The 22,543-nt window shown below is 34.9% G+C and overlaps 1 long non-coding RNA gene across 1 annotated transcript; it reads left to right on the forward strand.

Annotated features, from left to right (window-relative positions):
* Nucleotides 1–4,923: 4,923 nt before the first annotated feature.
* On the forward strand, nucleotides 4,924–22,341 carry LOC110351866 (uncharacterized). The gene is made up of 4 exons (XR_002399866.3): nucleotides 4,924–4,975; nucleotides 6,240–6,337; nucleotides 16,672–16,776; nucleotides 17,563–22,341. It is a non-coding gene; the product is annotated as an uncharacterized lncRNA (long non-coding RNA).
* The last annotated feature ends 202 nt before the right edge of the window (nucleotides 22,342–22,543 follow it).

The raw sequence follows: 22,543 nt of genomic DNA on the forward strand, positions 1-22,543 counted from the left end.
TATGGTATTACTGATGGGAAGAGGTCCTTTGAAATATTTTTAGTTTGAGAGAGAGAGAAAAAGAATATTAAAGTGTGTCTCTAAATGCACTGGTTCCACTAGATCAATGTTGAAAAGTGAAGAGGACAATATAGCAGTATGAAATTGATAAAACAAAATTGGCCCTGCTTTGTCTGTGGCACGTGCAGAACTTATGCTATTGCGTAGTTTGAGCTACTTATATAATGTGACATGCTTAACTGCTTCCAGCTCCAGTTCTTGTCACACCCACTGGTGCTTCCTGCTTGTGAGCTCCCCTCCATACAACACACTGGGCATGTCTATCTATGCTACAGCTACTATTTTAGGCTGGGCTGCAGCATGCTGCTGCTAAACTGCTTACAGAAAACAAGCACGGATGCTCTGGACTGAGTGCCCTTCCAACCTTTGGGTGGCAGGGTGCATTCATCCTATCTGAGCCTCTTTATGAAACATGGAAGAGGCAGGTTCTCTAGGTCAGGTGCTGGTGATCAATGTCAGGAAAAACCTTCTCAGTTTTTCAGGTATCTAAACACCATGAGAGCTCCTGTACCCCCTAAATGTAGCTCTTAAATGGCTTGGGCTCCACCTCGCTGCATAACACTCAAAGACTGACTGTAAGTCATCTATAGCATGCCCGGTACAGAACAGCAGGTAATAGCTCACATCTGTGTCCAGCATGGAAGTACCCAACACCTTAGAAAGATGTCATGGTGGAGACTAATTCGCATAAGGCACACTGAACCTTGAAACTCCGGTGAATGTTATGGGTAGGGGGTAATACATGCATGATGAAATAAACATCTTCAGCATCCCTAGTAGCCAAATTCAGTGGTGAATATGGAGGGTGATCCATACTGGTAAACTCTCACAAAAGGTATTTTGCTGTAAAGGTAGAAGGCAGCTGTGACTGTTAATGATGTCTGTCAGTATGAAGAAACTTATATTATTAATTCTTTCTAAGTTATAATTTTCATATTAAGAAAAAAATCAGAAATGGACTCATCTTTCCTCCATTCTTATTGAATCAATGGCAATTTACAATATAGTGTCAATCGATTCAGCATAAAGAACACTGACACTAGTAAGTTTGGAGGGCTTCTTCATATGTACAAGTTAGTTTGATGTAGGTCTTGTACAGATATTAGCTATACAGGAGCAAGAGTGGCTTGAATCATACTGAGAGTATTTTGGCACAAGATGCAATTCACCAATTTCTGCCCTCCAAAATGGTGTAACAGAAATCAGCACGAATACCAAGTAAGTGGAATAACTTTCCCTGCTGTGTTGTGAAGCTGATACAAAGCTGGCTGGCTGGCTACAAGTATTTGCTTGTGTCAGATTTGAGAATATCATGTGGGTCTGAGACAATCATTGAAGGGCTTTGGTTCTTGTCAACTTGTGACTTACACAACTCTGTTCCCATATGTTTTGCATTATTTGAAAGAAAGCTGGATCCATTTTACTTCAGATGAATACTAAAAAAGATAAACATGTATAAATCTGAAAAAGAAAAATAATTTGGTATTTTGTCTTGCAAGACTGGCCTCCTGGGATGGGGAGATAGTCATGTCCCCAAAGAGGAGCGGTATGGTGCAGGTTAAAAATTCTCTAAATTCCACCATGGTAGGTAAAGGGGTGGTGATATAAATTTACCACCTCAGTCCAGTCAGAGAGATCGGATCAGTTTTTATTTTCTCTTGAATCAGTTTTTATTTTCTCTTTTCTCTGTGTCCCTGCCTCACTAAAACCCATACAAATATTCAGCATATGGAAATATTCCCTCTTTCACCCTGACCAAAACTTCATGACAAATCAAGAAACATGTAGGCCTCTTCAGAGCACAGAAAGCCAGCTTTCTGTAAAATATCCAGTCTGATTTTAAATTAATGTGAAAAAACATGTTTGCAGTGTTCTTTGAGGAAAAACTAAACTCCAAAGTGCGTCAGAATATAAAATTGCACTGGGATTTTTTTTTTTTTTTTTTTTTTTTTTTTTTTTTTTTTTTTTTTGTGGGGGAGGGGATTCTTTTCCAGAAGGGCTCTATAGCCAAGGAAACCAATAACATTTTGCTGGAATAAGCTTGTTTGTTTTGAACTGGGCTGACTTAAACAGTAAACTTCACAACTTTGTTTTTTCTTAATTGTGTCACAAATATTTTGCCAAATGTTCTTGCTGATAATCAAAGCAGTGGTCACTCCCCAGAGTATGCTGGGAGACAAGTTTCAGATGCAACTTTGTAACTGCTCAAACCAAGCAGATGCTTGAGCATAAGAGAATAAAGCTGAAGCTGAAATCTTTGTCAGAAGCTGGTGCTGCTTATTTTCAAACAGTCGGCATCTCCAGTTAGATGAAAATAAATGAAATTTTAAATGCATTTGAACATTTTATTTTTGCTTTAGAGGGGAGAGATTTTGCTAGTTTGATCTTAGTTTTATGAAGAAAATAGTCTTGTACTTTGCTCAAAATGTAAAGGTGGGATTACTGCTGGGAACTTGTAGCTATATTAGGCCAAGAAGGAAAATTGCAACAGTAAAAGATGAGTCTGTTTCCAAGAAACATTCTGATATTTCACTGTTTGTTTCAGCCTGAGTTTAGGACAAAAAGTTAAAATACTGAAAGTGTTCTGCATGGGAAAAGCTCCAACTATTTCTGACTCACTAATTGATAAATATTGTTTCAATTTTCTTTCAATACATTGATATCCCTGAATCTCGATGCTTCTGTTTTGTTTACTGAACAAAGAGGTATGCTGGTATGCTTGATATCCAAGTCCATTCAACATTAACAGTATCACTCCAAGAACCTTATTCTCCTATGGAAACTTCCTTACTGAAAAAAATAATAATAATAATAATAAAATAATAATAAATAAAAAAAAAAGGCAGCATTACTGTTTTTCCACATGAATCAGTTTCTTGGCCACAGTAAGTGTCCTGCAATGTATTATCAGTTTTATCAAAAGGAGACCTTAAACCTTTCATTTAAAACCTGAATGTTTAGTATCAAGCCAACAAACTTATAATGCCAAAACCCAAGCAAGTCTGGGTTGGACTGACCTGAAGCAAAATTCTGAGCTTCACATTTCCCAGAGGGAATGTTTTGTGTTTATTATTATTTTTATTAACTTATTTTAGTAACATTGAAATTTATTTATGAAAAAATGAACAGTACACTGACAAAAATGGCTCATGTGGTCTCATGTACACCATGTGTGAAGTGCCCAGGCACTAGATTTAGACTACTAGACTGGTTATTTCCCTCTGGACATTACGTGTAAGTATATGTGCATATATTCTTATATAATGTGTATGTAGAAGTTCTTGTGACACTTTTTCTATTTATCTAAGGTTAAATAACATCAGAGAAAAAAAGTCCATGTGTGTCCTTACAAGAATATGGGGGAATGAAACCAAGACTTTCTCATTATTCTGAAATAAGAAACTCTACCAAAATTCTGTTGGATAATTTATCATACTGACAGTACCATTTCTGAAATGTTGTATTTTCATAAGAGATGTTTTAAACCAATTTTTATCTCTCTCTTGGTAGCAAAAGACACTCTGAAACTAGTGAATGTATGTTAGAAAATGTTTACTTGAACTTTCTAAAACAAACTCTTCATCTTGGGTGTAACAGAAATGCTCTCTTTTTATATTGCTGTTCCCATGTCACTCTCCAGCAATTGGCCAACCAAAACACCTACTTACAAAGATGAACGATACCATTGCAAGCTCCTTGGCTACTTTACCATTGTATTTCAGTCGATAAATTTGCATTTAGCGCTTAATTTGTTCAGTATGCCTTACTAATTTGGCAATATTTATTTTGGCACATAAAATACAAGGCAGCTGCTTTAAATGTCCTGCTAAGTTCTTTGTTATGTTTTAAGAGCTTTTTTTTTCCTTTCTTTCCTTTCCTTTTTTTTTTTTTTTTTTTACCCTTTTCTTTTTCCTTCTTAAAAGGATCTAAGATATGAAAAAGCTCCAGTGTCGTGGACAGGGCTGAGTTTCCTGTTTATGAGTCACCATAAATATGAAAGGTGCTGGTTGACATTTCTCAGCTGAGGGATTCGACACAACTCTGTGTTGAGAGCAAATCCCCAAGCAGGGTGGTCTTGCGTTGACTTGTCGACCTTGTACATTGTTGAACAAAATCACTTTTAAAGAACAGTAGTTAAAGGAAAAGTCAGCTTCTCTAGCAGCAATTCTTACTGTTAATCTATTAAACAAAATGTGTTATTGTGTCTTTGCTATGTAGAAGCTATTGTTGAATCGTGATTTTTAAAGGGAGAGCAATTAGAAGCATGCACTTGGATTTATTTCCCATACACAGAGCCCTTAATTTCCCTCATTTCCTAGTGTTTTCACATTGCTTCTAAAAACACAAGTAGCCAAAGCATTGTTTAGCATTGTTTAATTGTTGCTAGTATGCAACCAAGGTAAACACAAGTGAGACTTTTTAGTGTCTTTTGTGTGCACATCTGTCTGGCATGTCTCTGACCCACACCAGTGCTTTCATTACATGGATTTCTTTAGACAAATAATTGCAGGTGCAAAAAATAAAATAAAATAAAATAAAATAAAATAAAATAAAATAAAATAAAATAAAATAAAATAAAATAAAATAAAATAAAATAAAATAAAATAAAATAAAAAAGTAGATATGGTTAATGTCTGCTGAAAAGATGGAAGCTATATGGAGGAGGTGCATATAAAATGTAAGCTTTATATTTGTGGTGTTTTGTCTAAAGATAAGACTGGGTCATAAAAAAGCGTTAAGTGGATGAACATGTCACTGGTAAAAGTGTCATTCAACCTGTCCACTCTCCAGGCTGTGGAAGACACAAATTACTTGTGATTGTGTGGGATTTTTCTCTCTAAATTCTACCATTCTTGATTTTAGCAGCAAACAGCCCTGAGACAGTCCCCTTTGTGGCAGAATGATGCTGCAATATGTAAGTAATGAAAGCAGTCATTGTTAGGAAACCTGCAAGAATATATATGAGAAGACACAAGTTATGACCTATTTCCAGTAGGCTCTGAGCGATGTACTATTTCACGTCTGTCTTATTTAAAATGTTTCATGTCAGTGCTGGCGTCAATAAGAAAAAGATACTTACAGAACTTTAACATTTCTTCTTTCAATTCTTCATGATCAACAACAACAGGAACAAAATGTTCTTTTGGTCCTTAATATTTTGAGGGTGTGCAACTCTCAATAAGAAAATAGATTGGATAATAGAAAATTAAAAATGAAGAATAAGAGAGAGAAAGAGCTGGAAAGAAGTATTTATGTAAAAGAAGATGACAGAGAAGACATCAATAGACAGGAGTGTTGGGAAAGCCAGACTGGAGTAACAATTAGTGACAGTCATATTTGACTTGTTTTTGTTTGAAGTCTATCTTTATTACCTTCTTTAAAATTTGGGCATGGCAAAAATACACACAGATTAAAACAACAACAACAAAGTGAAAAAAAAATGGCTACTGTCTGTCAGTAAAAGTAGAAATTTTCTGCTTTTGATTAATGGTAGCTTTGGAAGAGTTATGTTTTTATTTTCCTTTTCTTCTTTTTTAATGAGTTTATGTCAGCTTGTATATGCCAGCAGTATTTCAAAGAAACAAGGTTTTATTTCCCCTTAGCCAAAATATGACTAAATAGTTTATGAGCCAAAATATTATAAGCTTTCTCCTGATCTTATCTTTCCTACTTGCCCTCATACCTTAGATAATCAAAATATTTTTTTTTATTGTTAAGTAAGAAATAAATTATAAAAAAAAAAAAAGCAACAACAACTACTAACAGTTTTGGGTGATAATAAGATACATATAGTTTTGTGTGCAAAGGTATTAAGAATATTCCCATGTAATATTTTCCATGTAATCCTCACTGTTATCATAAATCCACTTGGGTAAAGCATGGACCATCATCCAAAGAGATTATAACCTATAAGCCTTCACAAGACTTTTTTCTTGAAAGCAAAATTATCTTTCTGGATAAATGTTTATAGAATTGGGACACATAATTTTCCTGTTTTCTGGAGAGGGAGAAAGTTACTTCACTCCATTTTCTTGTTTTCTTGTATTCTGTAACAAGACAATTCTACTATTCGTTGTTGCATCTGTTTGCCCTACTGCCCTAATTTTAATGATATTAAAAATACTGCATGAAGTTTTCAGCAACATCATGTTCTCACTCTTTCTCACATGTGATTGCAGATATTCAGTGAAATAGTGCCAGGGTCAAACTGCTAGACTGCCAACATCTGCCCATATCAAGACAAAACATCCCAGGATACTTTCATATTTTGAAAGAGGTAATCTGTTTTTCCTTCCCAGCTTTGATCCAAATCTTTCTTTTATTTATAAAGCTTGAATAAATGGGTAATAGTTTTACATAAAACCCTGCAATTCACAGAAAAACCCTGCAATTCACAGAAAAAAAAAAAAAAAAAGAGAGAGAGAAAAAGAAAACGTTATTCAAGCCATGAAAGACTTCTAAAAGGGCATAGTTGGCCCCACTGCATTTTGTGGATTTAAACTGCTGTTCATATGTAGGCATATTATGCTAAAAATATATGTATAATTTATATCTCATATTAGTTATTCTCTTTCATATATTTTGTGATTACGTGTCTCTAGCTAAAAATATAATAAGATATATTTTGAAGGGTAATCATAATTAAATACTTGTGGATTGTAATTTGAATCTATCATTCTTCAGTTTCAAATATCTGTTATCTAAAGATAATACTTGCTTTTTGTTTGTTTGTTTTTGTTTGTTTTTGTTTGTTTGTTTGTCTTTAACCAATTATTGTAATCCTTATAACCAAACATTAAGTTAAATAATTCTAGGTAGATGAAAAGCCAAGTTCTAGTCAACTGTGAAATACCTTGTCAATGAAAATGATTTCCATAAAATTTCTTTACATTTCTTTGCATTACGTGTTTTATTGACCTTATTGTGACTTATGAATTTAAATAAACACTTCCCCTAACTGGCATATTTCTTGGTTTTAGGATATTTTTATTTTTTTCTTTTGTAATTGCTATCAGCTGTTGAATTGAGCAGAAATATAATAGGGATAGGATCCTGAATTTTTGCTATCTGACTACTTTCTGATAGCAAAATTCTAAAGAAGCAGAAAATAAATTTCTTTTGATGGTCTGACAATGATAACATGTAGGTTTGAATCCCTGCATGCTCTATTGATATGACCCATAAAAGATCCATGGTTCCATCTCTTGTTTTTATTCTTCATTTTATTATCATTCTCTTTCTAAGGTCAGCAGTACTGGTCTCACAGAGACCATTAGCATGCTTTTGCTTATTTAATTCACTAACTGCTGAAGTGCATGCTGCTTTTAGTGGCACTCATACAACTCCAAGCACTGAAAGGTTTGGTTTCATGTACTTGAACTCAAGTGACACAAATATTTCAGTGGTGAATCAATACTGGGAAAGGATGGTCAGTAAGGTAGGGAGTGTTTATAGAAGATGTTTCATCACTTCTAGTAAAACATGTCTTATTGTTAGTTCAGGAGGTGTTGGTATTTAGCTCTTTGAAGGAAGCTTCTGACAAGCCAACAACTTTAAGACTGTTAGTAAAATACAGTTTAAAAAATTGCACAAGGTTGGAAATGTAGCTTTTTGCAAAATGTCTGTAGATTAGCCATTTGGGAATTCTGATTTCTATAAAAAGAGATTTCTTCTGTTCACTCATCACAAGTGACATTGACTATATGGAAAAGTTGATCAAAAAGTAAATTTGAGTATTCATTTGACCTGATTTAAAATTAACATTTGATATTTCCCCACAAAAGACATGTTGTAACATTTTTAGGAGAACCTAGGAGCTGATGGTTGTCTCACAACACTCCTTACTGGAGCAAGAACAGCATCTAGTTCACCTGTTCTAGAAATACGGACTCACAACACTAAATATGAACTGACACAACAGTAGCTATTAAGGCAGTTCTCATTCAGAAATGGCATTTGAGGGAATTTATTCAGTTCTGCAGTAACCATTTCCTACCATATAAAAAATCCACACAAATAGAATCCTCATTGCCACTGAAGGCAATGACCAGCTTTTCGTAGAATTTCTTCAGTATGAGATTATTTCTTTCAAACGAACAGTTTTGTTGGTTTTTTTTTTTTTTGTTTGTTTGTTTATTTACAGTAAATAAATGAAAGGGAGGAAAACAGTAGTATAAAATATTTTTGTACTTCAGTATTGTACCTGGGATGAATGAATTAGGTTGAGAGGCAAATGAAAAGCTATTTTTGGTTTCCTGTTAACATCCCAAGTGCTTCTAAAGAACTGAAGCTCGTGAAGCACACTTGTAGCTAATCTTGGGTAATAGCGCTGGAAAAGGGACCAAAAGAAGATTACAGTTAGAAAAACAGAGGGAGGCCTTTGCCAAGAAATGCAAACAAAAAGGAAATATTTTAAGAAAATAAACAAAGCTACTGAGTAAAACATACAAAGAGAGGAAAGGGGAACAAAAGAACATTTGAGTCGTGATGTCTTAACATTTTGTGGCAACATATGCAATAGTCCAGCCAAAGTGTGTGAAAGAATGTTACAGCTGTGTAAGCTATGAGATATCCATAGATGCCTTAAGATCAGCGAGCCTTCAGGAAAGCCCACCTAGTTTGCCAGCTTTGCAGGTCTCCTCCAACTCTACTAAAAACAATAAGTTCCATCCAGTCCCTTCCATATGACTGCACAAGCTGCACAGACATTCAAGGGGTTGTTTGCAAAGGCTGCTATAAATAGAAACCACTATTCTTTTTTTTCAAGGTGCAATGGTTTATAGCAATTTCTTGAAGTTATGAACTATGTATCTTAAGAGAAGGCATTCTTATTCTGTTCTACCAAGTCTGTTCTTGTCTACCCTTATTGCGGTTATATGCCAAGGACCAACAAGTGACTGTTAGAAACATAAGGAAATATCACAAATATTTGGTCAATTGTATAGTAGACCATGGCAGGTGAATAGTATTGCATAGTACACTAAGGGAAGAATGAGGTCTGCAGATGTTGTTGCCAAAAAGAAATAAGTGAAAATACTCACATATCAAACTTTCCATTCATCTAAATGTAAATTTGGACTTGCAGGACATGGCTGTACCATTGGATGAACTCTCTTGGGACACCAGTCTCAGATTGTAAATATTGCCTACAAACTGTTCTGTGTTTTGGCTCCAGTTTAGAGCAAGCCATTTGCTCCCCTCTCCCAAAGTCATTCTGTCTCTGGCATTATGAACACAACTACCTCCAGCTCTTTTACTCAGCAACTGTTGGCACTGGCCTGATCTCAGCTATGTAAGAAACTATACAGCACCCAGACACTGTGGTAAATACTCAAAGTTTGCAGTTTTTCTATAGGAATTTATCAGGACACCTGCCTGTGAAGCTGAATTATGTTAACTGAAGATCCAAGATCAGTATCTTCATACTACATTTCTCCAGACTGTATGTTTAAGACATCAAGACAAGTGGAGAGCATGAATAAAAACAGACTGTGAAAGTAAAGACAAAACATTCATGCATCTGATGTTTAATAATATAAAAAATGTAAGAGAAATTTATTTTTAATGTCTTATAAGAACATTTACATTTTTCAATGTATTTTGTCTTTTTTTTTTTCTGCAATTTATAAAGAGATTCCATTATATTCTTACACAGCTCCAGCTGACTTTTTTCTTTTTTTTTTTCAAAATAACTTAGTGAAGTCATGATTTCAGTCATGATTTAAGTTCTTGTTTTAGACTTCGGAGACTTGAAAAAAATATATATATCCACCATCATGATACAGTACAGAGTATCTTAGAGCTCTGATGTTAGAGAAATCATCCAGAATTACAAAAACAACTTTGCCAAATAAGTGTGTTATAAAATAACCTCTGTACTGGCAAATAAACTCAGATAAAGAGGAGAAATGAAACGTTCTGTACATTCATATTTTATCCTTTTTTCTCACACTCCTGCTAAACTACATTTGAAGTATAGTGACATAAAGGCAAAAGACAACTGATTTCTGGAGGGCTACTATTAATACAAGGCTTGATCAGTATATGTGTGCTTTAACTTTATATGAACATGCTCTTAACATTCTCTTTAAAAAAAAATATATATATATATTATACAGACTATATGAATTTTTTAAATACAAAATACTCAAAAGAAGCAAATAGATAGAAGAACTGAGAATATAGAAGTGTGTGAAAGATTTGGGATTCTGAAGAACTTCTTCTCTGTCACACATTTCCCATGTAACAGTCGTGGATATGTTCTTTAACTATGTTAATATTTTTTGATTTATTTTTCACAAAACTATTCATTTTTTGAGTAACTTCATGATAAATTTACCATTATGCTACGTTATGGTTTGTGATAATTCTTCACTGACAGAAAGTAGAGTGTTAAGGTCAGATTTTCTGTTTTATTAGAAACCTTTCATTGAGGAATTATTTTGCTTATGGTGTTTTTGTTCCCACAGCAGTTAAGTGAGGGTAAAATCCTCCTCTCACAAGGAGGGTAAAAATATTGAAAGACTGTGAAACATTAATTTTAGACAGTAATGAAAATCCTTAAAAATCATATTTTAGTTTTGTTTATTCTTGTTTGTTATTATTTTGAATGTATGTGGGCATGAGTGGAATTCAGCTGCCTAAAAGTAATCAGATAGTAGCACTTAAGATGATCCAAGCTCTTTGTAGATGCCAAAGATAAGTGATATCAGCCAAAGCTGTCAGAGTAAACTTTTTAGACTATATACTTCTGTAGTGGCAGCCTTACAGGTTATTGCAGGACATCTCAAGTAAGGTAAGATTAAATCCCACCCTCCATAGACAATAACAGCCCCTTGGGTACCTAGTTTATCTATAGAATCTTACATGTAGACATCTTAGCGTCATACTAAATCTTGCTCTGATTGCCTTTTTGAACCCTGTGAAACTACCCCCATTACTGATGCAAGCCACATGCTTAAGTATATGAAGGTCTAGACTTTTAAAATTTTAGCCTTTTAAATTTTTTGTGAAAAGAATAGTCATATCTACATATGCATGTACATAATTAACACAACTGGCCTTGCTCTGAAGTTGACATTGTAACAGAAAAGTCATCAGTATTCTGAAAAAGAGGTTGAAATGACTTCCTAAGTCCATACATTTTAAGACCAAAAGAAATATTTATAAACATTTACTGTAGTTATTTCAGATTAATTTTTTTGTTGATACATATGCACCTACAGCAACCCTCAGAAGGCCTCTCTGTCAGTACATACATTTGAAATTACACTGAAGGTTGAGGACAAGTATTTTGGCCACGGCCCTACTACAGATTTGCAGATATCATTTAGCATTAAAGAAATTATAAGAAATTAAAGAATTTCTTATAACAAGGTTATCCATCACACCTTCCGGTAGGAAATTAGGAGAAATTTATTCTCTGAAAGAATAGTTAGGAATTGGAACGGCTTGTCGAGGAATCTGGTAATGTCAACATCCCTGGGAGTATTAGAGGAAAGGTGGAATGTGGTACTTGGTTTAGTGGATGTGGTTTAGTGGGTAATATTGGTGGCAGGGGAATGGTTAGACCAGATGATCTTGGGGGTCTTTTCCAATCTTAATTCTATGATTCTATGATCTTCATGCAAATTGTACTATTGTTTAGTGACTTCCACTGTTAAGAATGTGTATTGACTTTGTAGTGTGAACTTGTTAAGGTTAGCATTCAAAATGTTTAATAAGTTGCTCCTTATTAGAAATTAAAATAATTTAAACTTCACATTTTTAACCTTTGTTTTTATCTTCTTAATTGGTGTGGCTTCTATTTTCCAAACCTTGAATGCTTCTAACCTGGATTTTATGGACTCTCTCCAGTATACTGGCAAACATTTAAATTCTAGGCACTAAGAGCTCAATTCAGTTGCTTGTTTCTAGCACTCTGTAGAAGCTTCACCCATTGCAGCTGGCCTCCAGCTGCAATTCCAGAAGTAGTTTCCTTTAGGTTTGGGGATACATCTGCTTGTCCTGCATGGACACTCAGATGTACTAGGTATTAATAACTTAAAAGGCATTGGATGCTTCTTTACTGACAACTGAACTAAGCCCAAGAAATATTAGGAACTTTGCAAATATTATCTGCACAATTAGCATAAAGTACCAAATCTGTATTACTTAGGTCATATGTTTAAAATCAATGCTTGACTTCCAGCTATAGCTGAACACATACTTGACTGACTACTTGTAATGACCAAAAGGTTCTTCAGTGAAAATTTTATGAAATACTATCTTATATTTTACAGATAGGATACTAATTCTGTTGTTTTGATAGCTCAACTTACTGAAAAAAAAAAAAAAAAAAAAAGACCTAAAGTAAAAATCTTATTTGACAGATAAATGATCCATTACTACTCTTGAATTATTTTTCCACTGTTTGTGACACCCAAAGTTTTTACTTCCTATAAATATAGCTTTTTTCTCACCCTCTTTTAAGCAGACAAGGATAAAGAATTATTCCCCCCTCCTTTTTAAAAAAAAAAAAAAATTGTACATATTTGAACACTGTTATCATGTCTCCCCTTCGTCTTCTCTTCTCTAGACTAAACAAACCATCTCCTCTCAGTCTTTCCTCAGAGGTCATATTTTCTAGACCTCTGATCTCTGCTCTGGACTCCCTCTTATGGCTAAAAGTTCTTCTAAGTACATGGGTTTCCCAAAACCCAGCAAACTTTTAGGAAAAGCTTAGCAGTGTTGAGTAAAGGGATTACAAGTCTTACACTGATCTTATCATACGTGTACTCTTTATATATGATTCTTGCTTTTTTTTTTTTTCTTTTTTTTTCAAAAGACTATGATATCATGTTCCCAGCATCTCCTATTGGAATGGCCAAAAACAGGCTGTAAAAGTATTTTAAAATGGAGTAAAATGCCAGCTGAGAATTTTTATTAGCATTTGGCACTAATATATAGTTGAATCATGCACAAGACAATGAACATTTCTCTTACAGTTATATTTTCATTACATTCTGTTTTTTGTCAAAAGAAAATCACCTTTCTGAAAAGGTAAAAGGCTGAAGGAGTAACTGGGTGACATAAGATTTAAGAAGTATTTTATAACACAGATATATTTATTACAAGTGAAATGTCCAAAATATCAAATAAAATATGTTTTCTGAAAGTAATTTAGCAAAAAATATGTTTCATTCTAGAGATAATTATATTTAAATATCTCATACTGAATCTTAACAGGATTTTTGTTTTAATACAGCACTAAAACTTGGTATGTTGAAAAGGAAATATTTTATTCTTATATAATTTATTTCAAAACATACTTTGCTTCTGTTTGAACACATTTAGATGATTACAATAACTTTAATCTTGAATTAAATTAAGAAATAGATTTACCTTGTAATTCTCCATTTTATTAAAAAGGGAAATTTACATGTACAAAACAGGAAATTTCCTGCAGAATGAAAACTGGTTTATTCATATACTATATGTGTGTTCAGTAGCGATTTAGATCCTTGTTCAGAACTGAAACGTAGCAACACCCTTATATTTCCACAGCACTGGCATTTGTTTGTTGTAAACTATATCATTTTCTATTCTTATTTAACTGCAGATTACTTTATCCTTAATCTAACTGCATCAAATAAATACAACATAATTTGATTCAATACATCTTTCCACAACTGTTTTAATGTGAAATGGCAAGCTTAGCCCAGCACCCCTCATCCTTGTCCTTCAGACTCTGATACATATGGCTAACTATGTCCAGATGAGTGGTCCCACTAACTTCAGACAGGGCTTTCAGACACTCTGAAGTCACTTAACTCAATCCTGCTCATCAATGGGAGGCATTATGGATCTGACAGGGCTGAACCCACTCCACGCTGAACACTTCGTGGTCAATCAGAAGGTGGGGGGAGGTTGTGTTTCTTCATGTGCCAGCTGAGGCTCAAACTTTCAGTCAGGGGACACTGTTCTACCTGTATGAATTCCAGCACCCAGCAGTCTATATTATAGTACAAGAAATAATGTTTTTGTTTGTTTGTTTGTTTTTGTTTTTTTTGTTTGTTTCTTTAGCTTTGTGATGTTTATCAAACTATGTCATTAATACACATTGATTTCTTGTTGTTTAAAATTATTGTATTTTAATATGTGTTCCTTCCTCTGAATTTTTCAAAATAAAATTACAGAAATGACGTTGCAACTTCTTTTAAGTGAACCTGAATTAATACATCTCAACACATTAAGGAGAAGATTATAATAGCAGATAAAATATAGTCTCTGGGGCACAAAAGAAATTGGACATTCTAGGTTCTATCCACTTACAAGTAATTATGAAGTAATTATACTTGCAAGTATGAATGGATTACAAACCACCATTCTTTTAAGTAAATTTAAACAGTACCCTTGATCTCTATCAGCAAGGCTTTTTTCTGTTAACTAATAACACATTGCAGCCAAACCTTTCACTGCCATCTGTCCAAATGGAAACATGTGGTATTAGAGTTCTAATACTGTGCCCTTGGTAAAGATATACCTTAGAGATTTCTTTCGGAAAACTTCATAGTTAGCAAACAATTTGTGGGCAGTTAATTTGCTCCCTTGCTGGGATTTGCATTCCCACGTGTGAAATGTGCTATTCTGATGGTAATATTAAATTAAATGAATGTACACAGGATCATATTTACATAATATGGATTGTATTTACTCTGTGGGAAACTTGACTGTCCTGCAAAAGACCGTTATTGAACAGAACTGAGAGTATTTGAATTTATTTTTGTTGTTCTTGAGCTCATCCTGTAGTATAAATTTGTAGAACGAAACGTACTCTTCTTGCATCAGCTCAAGACTTATTACATTGCAGAAATGAAAAACACCTTCAATACATGTTAACACATATGGAGCCACACACACTCATCTTGCAATACAAATTCTCCAAGGGCTATGCAGATTGAAAAAGCATAATATATTCACACTATAAACACATTTCCTTTTGTTTTTTTGTTTTTTTTTGTTTTTTTTTTTCCCTAACAATCACAAAATAAGCTATTTTGAGAACATCTTCAAAAAGAAATGCCAGATTGTGAGACATTTATGTTGAACAGTGTCTTTCCTCATGAATTAAAATATACCTGTGGGTATGGTCATGACAAGTTCACTATCTTAGAAGTTGAATACAGGGAGTGATGCATATCTATTGTGACCAAAAGTTATTAGTTGTAAAACCTATTCATTTTGGACTATTACAACTTAGTGAAAGCATTTCACAAAAGAAAATTATGATCAAATGGTCATAAAAAAGAAAGAACAATTTAAAAATAAAAATAATAATTAAAAAAAAAAAAAAAAAACATTTAAAAGAAGAACATTAAAAATAAAAATAAAAAGAACATTTTGCAAACACGGTTAAGTGCTTGTAAGGAAAAAGGTAGGAATATTCAAGACTTGAGACTTACAAATTAATCCCAAAGATCAACTGAGCATTATCATAATAGTAGTTAAAGAGAAATTATTAAAATGTAATTAAAAGCTTGTTTGTGTCAAAGCCTACAAGATAAGTACAAGAGGAGTTCTCGAGTTCTTGTCTGCCAGACCTATTTCATGTACATGAGGCTATGTAGCCCTTTCTTTAATGCTTAGCATTTCCATGAAGTCCTACACTTACCAAAATATGTGGACATTTGTGTTGGGCAATTCAGAGGAGACTTGAAGCAGCATCATTCTTCCAACCGCGGTATGAGGAGTATTGCTAGCAGAGGAAACTGAGGGAAGGAGTAAAGGATGACCAACCTCCAGCAATATTCTCTTGTTACATCTTAATTACTTTTCCAGCAATCAACAGTGTAGAAGCTTCCAGAGAGGAAGATCTGCACCCATATTTCTGCATCTAGTTCTTCCATGATTTTAGATAGTATTTAAACCCATAGAATACTCACACACATTTTGTTTTCAGAAGAATATTGACTCTTCCCTTTATAATACCACAACTCTGTGGGATAGCAGGATTTCTACCTACATCGAAAATTATATGGGACTCATTTCTCTAACAAGTTATCACTCAACTTGCCACTCCTTTGCAGACTGGTTCTTGGCCCCTGCTATGTCCCCTCATGTAGTTGTGCTTCCTTGATGCTTGGCAGCCATGCAGTTGGCCATCTTCATAGAAACACTCTTTGTTTTATGCAAATTATAAAGTGGAGAAGAAGTATAGTGCCATTAGGGTGTAACTTTACATCTTAAATAAGGCACAACATTCAATGAAATGAAAATGTCACTGGGAACACAACTTGTTTAATTTAAGAGGTATGTTTTGGGCAGTTTACATGAGAAAGAACAGAGAATCCTTTTATGAACTCAAGTTTTCTTTATTGAAGTTAAATAAATAAAATGTAAATCTTATGAAGATTTTAACTGAAAATTGCTTTTGGCGAACACCATTTCTGCATCTTTTCTAAATAAGGCTTTTTTGTTCAATTTTTAAGTGATATCATTGACATTTGCAAACAGAATTTTCCAGCAAAAGTAACAGTTGAAAAAGCCACATATTTCTCAAAGCCAAGCTGACCTAACATAATGTTAGACTGAAGTTACATTTACATGACATGCTGTTTTGTTTGTTTTCAGTGAGGCTACCATCTTATGACAACATTTGGAAATGATAAAAGGATAAAGTGAGGACCCCCTGTCTGTTTATATTAACACTGTATATCCATAAACAGGAACGAATCAGTGAGTACAAATCTCCTTAATTGTTTTACAGTTCTATTTATTTTTACTACATTTTATGTATCCCAATGAGAAGCACTGAGTTATTAATCATGTAGTAAGCCGTATTATGTATGAACAGAACTCTATGCAAAAAAAAAATAATAACAACTCTTTTCACTTTGCTTGGCTGCCATACAAATTACACTAAATCATCCACAGAATAACTCCACCCATAGTATTTACTATAAATGGGCTAATATCACAAATGTATTAAATATTTATAGTATTTTCTAAGGTCATTTGTCATCGTATGGAATATATAACAAATAATAAAGTTCAGAAATATTTTTTTTAAATCTCAGAACCCTGCAATTCTGGCATTATTCTTAAAGCAATTTCTTAGCTAAAAGCTTAAATCAACCTCTGGGGCTTTTAAGAATTATATTGTAATATATATTTATATATATATTTTAGGAGACTGTGAGAAGGGGATCATAACATATGTCAGAGACTCTGTGCTATCTCTGTAAGCAATATACAGTTAGGTGTAGAATCCATACAGGCTAAGAGTAAAATTAAGTCTGAGACAAAATACACTGATATCTGTGCATGAGATGTGGATAGATAGGTGACAGTTGTATGTGTAGTAGAAATGCAGTGGGTTTAGGTTAACCTAAAACATGAGAATAGCAGTTTCACATTCATTAAGAACAGTATCCTGACATTGATCATATTGAAATTTACACTGCTTTATGTGAAGCAACTAAATGAACTATTTCATATATGAATATCTCTTCTGCTTTTCAGATTGAACACTTATCGATCTGTCAGGGTAGAACATTCATTCTTAGAAAGATGGTTTGCTGTTAACCTATTGACCTGGAGCAATCATGACCTAGAACTTTGAGGCACACAGCCATGACTTTTTAATGTGAACAGGAAAACCGTGTAACAGCTTTGATATAAAATAGACAAGGATTAATACTAGAAACAGATGAAAACTCAAGGTAGCTTTTAGAAAATGTGAATCTAATCTCCCAGAATGCTAGAACTGTCAGAAACAGCAGAGGAAGGACCTTCTACTGCAACAGAAATGATGTCCACCTACTGATCCTGCTGGTCTGAGGCTGAAAACCAGACGGAGGGTCCACAAACTCCCCAGGCAGATGTCTATACACAAACAGACCTCCCAAGGATAAAAAGAGCTGCTCAGATTCTTAGTTCCAGGCAACTCCAGTCTCTGAAAGTCCCCCAGGCCCTGAAGGCAGAGCTGGGTGTAATGGGTGCAAGTTTGCCCAGCTGAATTAACTTCTCAGAAAGGTGGCTCTGTTGCGAGAGGAGCTCATCGGACTACGTAGCATCCAGGAATCTGAGTGGGAGATTAACAAATGGTATGTTCTGACACACGCCAAGCAACAGCCCTGCCTTAAATCCTGGCAAGACTAAGGTAAACAGGCTTCCAGCCTTGAACAAACATATTTGAAAGTCTCACAGGACAAAGAAGAGTGGACCCTTGTCTTTGCCTGGAACTTGAAAACGAATCCTTGCCCCAAAAGTACCACTGAACAACAGATACGATGCAAGAGAGAGGAGACTCCGAGAGTAATAGTAAAGACCTCAGAAAGGCCAACCATACAAAGTTGGCTCAGTCTCCTACCTATATCAGAACCAATGCCACAAAAAAAAAAAAGGCATGAAGGATGTTAGTAATTGGAGACTCCTCTCTGAGAAGCACTGAGGCTCCCATTTTCCATCCGGATAATCTCTCCAGAGAGGTTTGCTGACTGCCTGGGGCCTGCATTTATAATACTACAAAGAGGCTACCAAGCCCAGTGGGTTCCAAAGATTACCACCCCTTCCTACTTTTTCATGTAGAACCAAACAAGGCTGCAAAAAGAAGACTCTGAAACATCAAAAGGGACTTTATTTCTCTTGGAAAGATGTTGAAGGCATCAGGATAGCGAGTACTGTTCTCCTCTGTCCTCCCAGTTGGTGACTGGTACCCAAGAGGAAGGAGATGAATGGACCAAGTGAATGACTGACTGTGAGACTGGTGGCATGCTCTAGGTTTTAGGTTCTACAATCTTAGACGCACTTTTGAGAGACCATGTGTGTGACACCAGAAGGGGTGCAGCTGACCAAGTGGGACTAGAGTGTTCTGTGCAGGCAGCTGGCTGGGATTCTCACAAGGGATTTATACTAGTTGTGGTGGGGGAAGTGGATGTACCTCTGAGTGAAGGAAGCAAACCTGGGAACATTGTCACACAAAGAAACAATAGGGAAATGCTTGTGAAATGTCCCAAAGTAATCAGGAAAAGTTCTTCTGGAAAAGTGATGCAACCAATAGTCCAGCCAAAGTGCCTTCATACCAACACAAGCAGCATGGGAAACAAGCAGGAGGAGTTGGAAACCATGGTGTAATTACAAAAATATGACCCTAATGCTGTCACAGAAACATTGTAGGACAGATCACACAACTGGAACACTGGAATAGAGGGCTACAAGTTCTTCAGAAGAGACAGACAGTGAAGAAGGGGAGAGGGTGTTTACATTAGAGAAGGGAATGACTGCAAAGTGTTGCCTCTGAGAGAGAGCCACCGACAGGTTGAGAGCTTGTGGGTGAGAGTTAAGGACCACACGCTGAGGTTGGAATCTACTACAGGACACCTAACCAAGGGGAGCCTGTGGATGAGGCATTCTTGCTTCAACTTGCTTCAACAAGCAGCATCACAATGCTCTCATCCTGATGAGGGACTTCAACCACAAGGTTGTCTACTGGGAAAGCCACACAGCAGGCTGTGAGCAATCCAGGAGATTCCTAGAGTGCATTGAGGATAACTTCCTGGTATTAGACAAACCAACTAGAGGAGAAGTGTTACTGGAGCTGGTGTTCACCAGTGTGGATAAACTCATTAAAGTTTATCCGCACAGCACAAGAAGGGGTCCAGAGGAGGGCCATGAAGTTGGTTAGAGGGCTGGAGCATGTCTCCTATGAAGAAAAGCAGAGAGAGGTGGGTCTGTTCAGCTTACAGAAGAGAAGGCGCTGGGGTGACCTTATTGCAGCTTTTCAGTACTGAAAGGCTTAGTAAAAAGGGCTTAGAAAAAAGATGGAAAGAAACTTTTTGCTCAGTCAGATAATGGCAAGAGAAGGGGGAATGGTTTTAAACTAAAAGAGGGGAGATTTTGATTAGAGGTTAGGAGGAAATTCTTCACTTGGAGGGTGGTGAGGCTCTGGCACAGGTTACCCAGAGAAGCTGTGGATGCCCTGGAGGTGTTCAAGACCAGGTTTGACAAGGCCCTGGGCAACCTGATCTGGTGAGTGGCATCCCTGCCCATGGCAGGTGGGCTGGAACTAGACAATGCCTGAGTTATATAAAGTGTTTTTATTTTAGCAGATTGAAGCCAGCATCACACAAATGCTAAATTCTTCTCAAGGAAAAGTTAATGTCATGTTTCTGATTTTATTTTCTTTTAGTTTCCTAATAGTTAAACTCCATTGGAGCTGCTTCTCATTTACAAGGGTACATAACAAAAGGAACCAGGCTATAGCTGTACTTTCCAATCTCTCTCACACATCTTTTTACCTTTCAAAAGTTCATATTTTTTAAAAAAACAAATTCCACGTGATGTTAGAGGGAATAAAAAGTTTCCAAAACACGTTATTCCCCCAGACTTATTTTGTTTCCGGCACATGTAGAGCAATGCTCAGAACTGAACTGCAATAGCAAGCGTTTCTTATTTGAAAAGAACGTTTATATTGTTATGTGCAGAATTCAGTCTGGATAATAGGAAATCATGAATTTTTCATCCCAGTTCAATAAAGCATTCCAGAATTTGCTTAAAATTAATGTTAATGACGTGCTTAAGCACTTTTCTGAATCCTAGCATAAATAAATATACCATTTGTGTAGGTGACCAAAAGGACCTAAGGCCAGATTTTTCAGTATGTCTAAGCTGGTCTATACCAGTGGAAGATTGTAGATGGCTGGCAAAAGCCAGCTTTTTAGTGATCTTTGATACTTACAATGATCCTACAAACTTATAAACTTTTATCTATTGTATTAATTTAATAATTTTTCCTATAATTAAATTCTTTTGTGAGCTTAAGACAGTCATTAAGGACCAACAGCTAAACACATCTAGTGGGATGTACATAAATTCTTCAGCAAGAAACATCCTTAAAGATGTTGAAAGTACTATTTATGCACTTTGAAAATTTAGCCCAACTTGTCAGACTTCATCATCTGGACTGAAAATGATTATGACACTCCTAAATATACCTAAATAATTGTCACTCATTAAGAATTTTGACTTAACATCATTAATGTCATTAAACTCTACAAAATTTTCATGAAGACGTCTACAGAAATATTAAGAAAAGTCAGAACTAGATGTGGCAAAACTTTTAAAAACAAATTGTCCTTCTATTACTACTGCTACAGGTACAGTCCAATATTTAGAATTACTGAACATTTCATTTTGGAGAGGATTTGAATATGTTAGTGACACCTCCAAGAAAAGCTATCTTTGACATAAGACCAAGTTCTTCATTATCTTGTCGTGTTTATTACTGTCATTTTTTGTATTATCATTAGGCACTTTTCAAGTCATTTTGGGTACATTCTTGCTTCACTGTGGGCTATGTATAGCTATAGTAGATATCTATTCAAGTCTTGGTGTGACTGTATCATTGCTGCATGCATAAATTCATTGTTTTTTCTGTAAACAGGTCCTTGGATCCCCTGTTACTCTTCCATGTAATATTCCACAATGTCTAGCCATAGCACAAGAAAATGGTACCTCTCTTGTGCAGCATATAAACTTTAAATTGTATTCATATTGTTAACCTTGCTCTAATGCATTGCAAACTCATAATGCTACTCTCCATGTTTCTATTTCCCTTTTTCAAGATGAAACTCATTTTGTTATTTTTCCTGCCTTTCATTCTAATATCCCTGTTGATCTGCTACAAAGGTTATTGAACTCAATGGGGATCTTGGATAAATATCTAGGTTCCTTTGTAGGATCTTTCTTTCATCGCTTCTTGCAACTCCACTCTCTTATTCATCGTAGTGGACATTCATTAATGGGTGGCTTACTTCTAGATTAGTGAAAATGTTAAATAAAGCCATACTCAATATAGATCCCTGAAATACTTCATTGGAAAAAGACCTTTTCACAAATCTATGTTTTAATGTTTTGTCTTCTGCTTTTGTTTATAGTCTTTCAGCCACTTTTCATTCCACAAGATAGTGTTCATACCCCAGGCAATTTAAATTAATTCAGCATTTTCTATCAAATAGTTTCCACATACTGGGCCAAACTCTTTCCTGGTTATTCAAGCACACACTTATTGATATCAGTGGGATTATATTGAAACAATGCAGTTTTTTGTTATTTTGTTTGTTTTTTTCTTTTTCTTTCCTTCCTTTCATTTAAAGTTTTTATTCTTTTTTTAGTTTTGTTTTATGATGATAATCAGGAATTTAAAAATCAGCGTATTTATTCTTTTTATGATCTGTCAACATATTTTAATCTGATAGACAATAAAATACAATAATGTGATTATGCAAATAAAAAATATTTTCTTCATCTCTAAAGAATGGGCTTAAGTGATGATAAAAAATGGATGAAAGCCTTACTCTTTTTTTATATGTATTCACTGTTAGGTATACATATTAAAATATGCATATATATATATATATATATATATATATATACATATTTACATATGTTCCAAAGTAACTTGCTCTCCTTCTTCTACAATATGTTTAATTTTATAGCAGCA

The sequence above is a fragment of the Anas platyrhynchos genome, chromosome 3 (genome assembly GCF_047663525.1).
Source record: "Anas platyrhynchos isolate ZD024472 breed Pekin duck chromosome 3, IASCAAS_PekinDuck_T2T, whole genome shotgun sequence".
NCBI classification, from domain to species: Eukaryota; Metazoa; Chordata; class Aves; order Anseriformes; family Anatidae; genus Anas; species Anas platyrhynchos.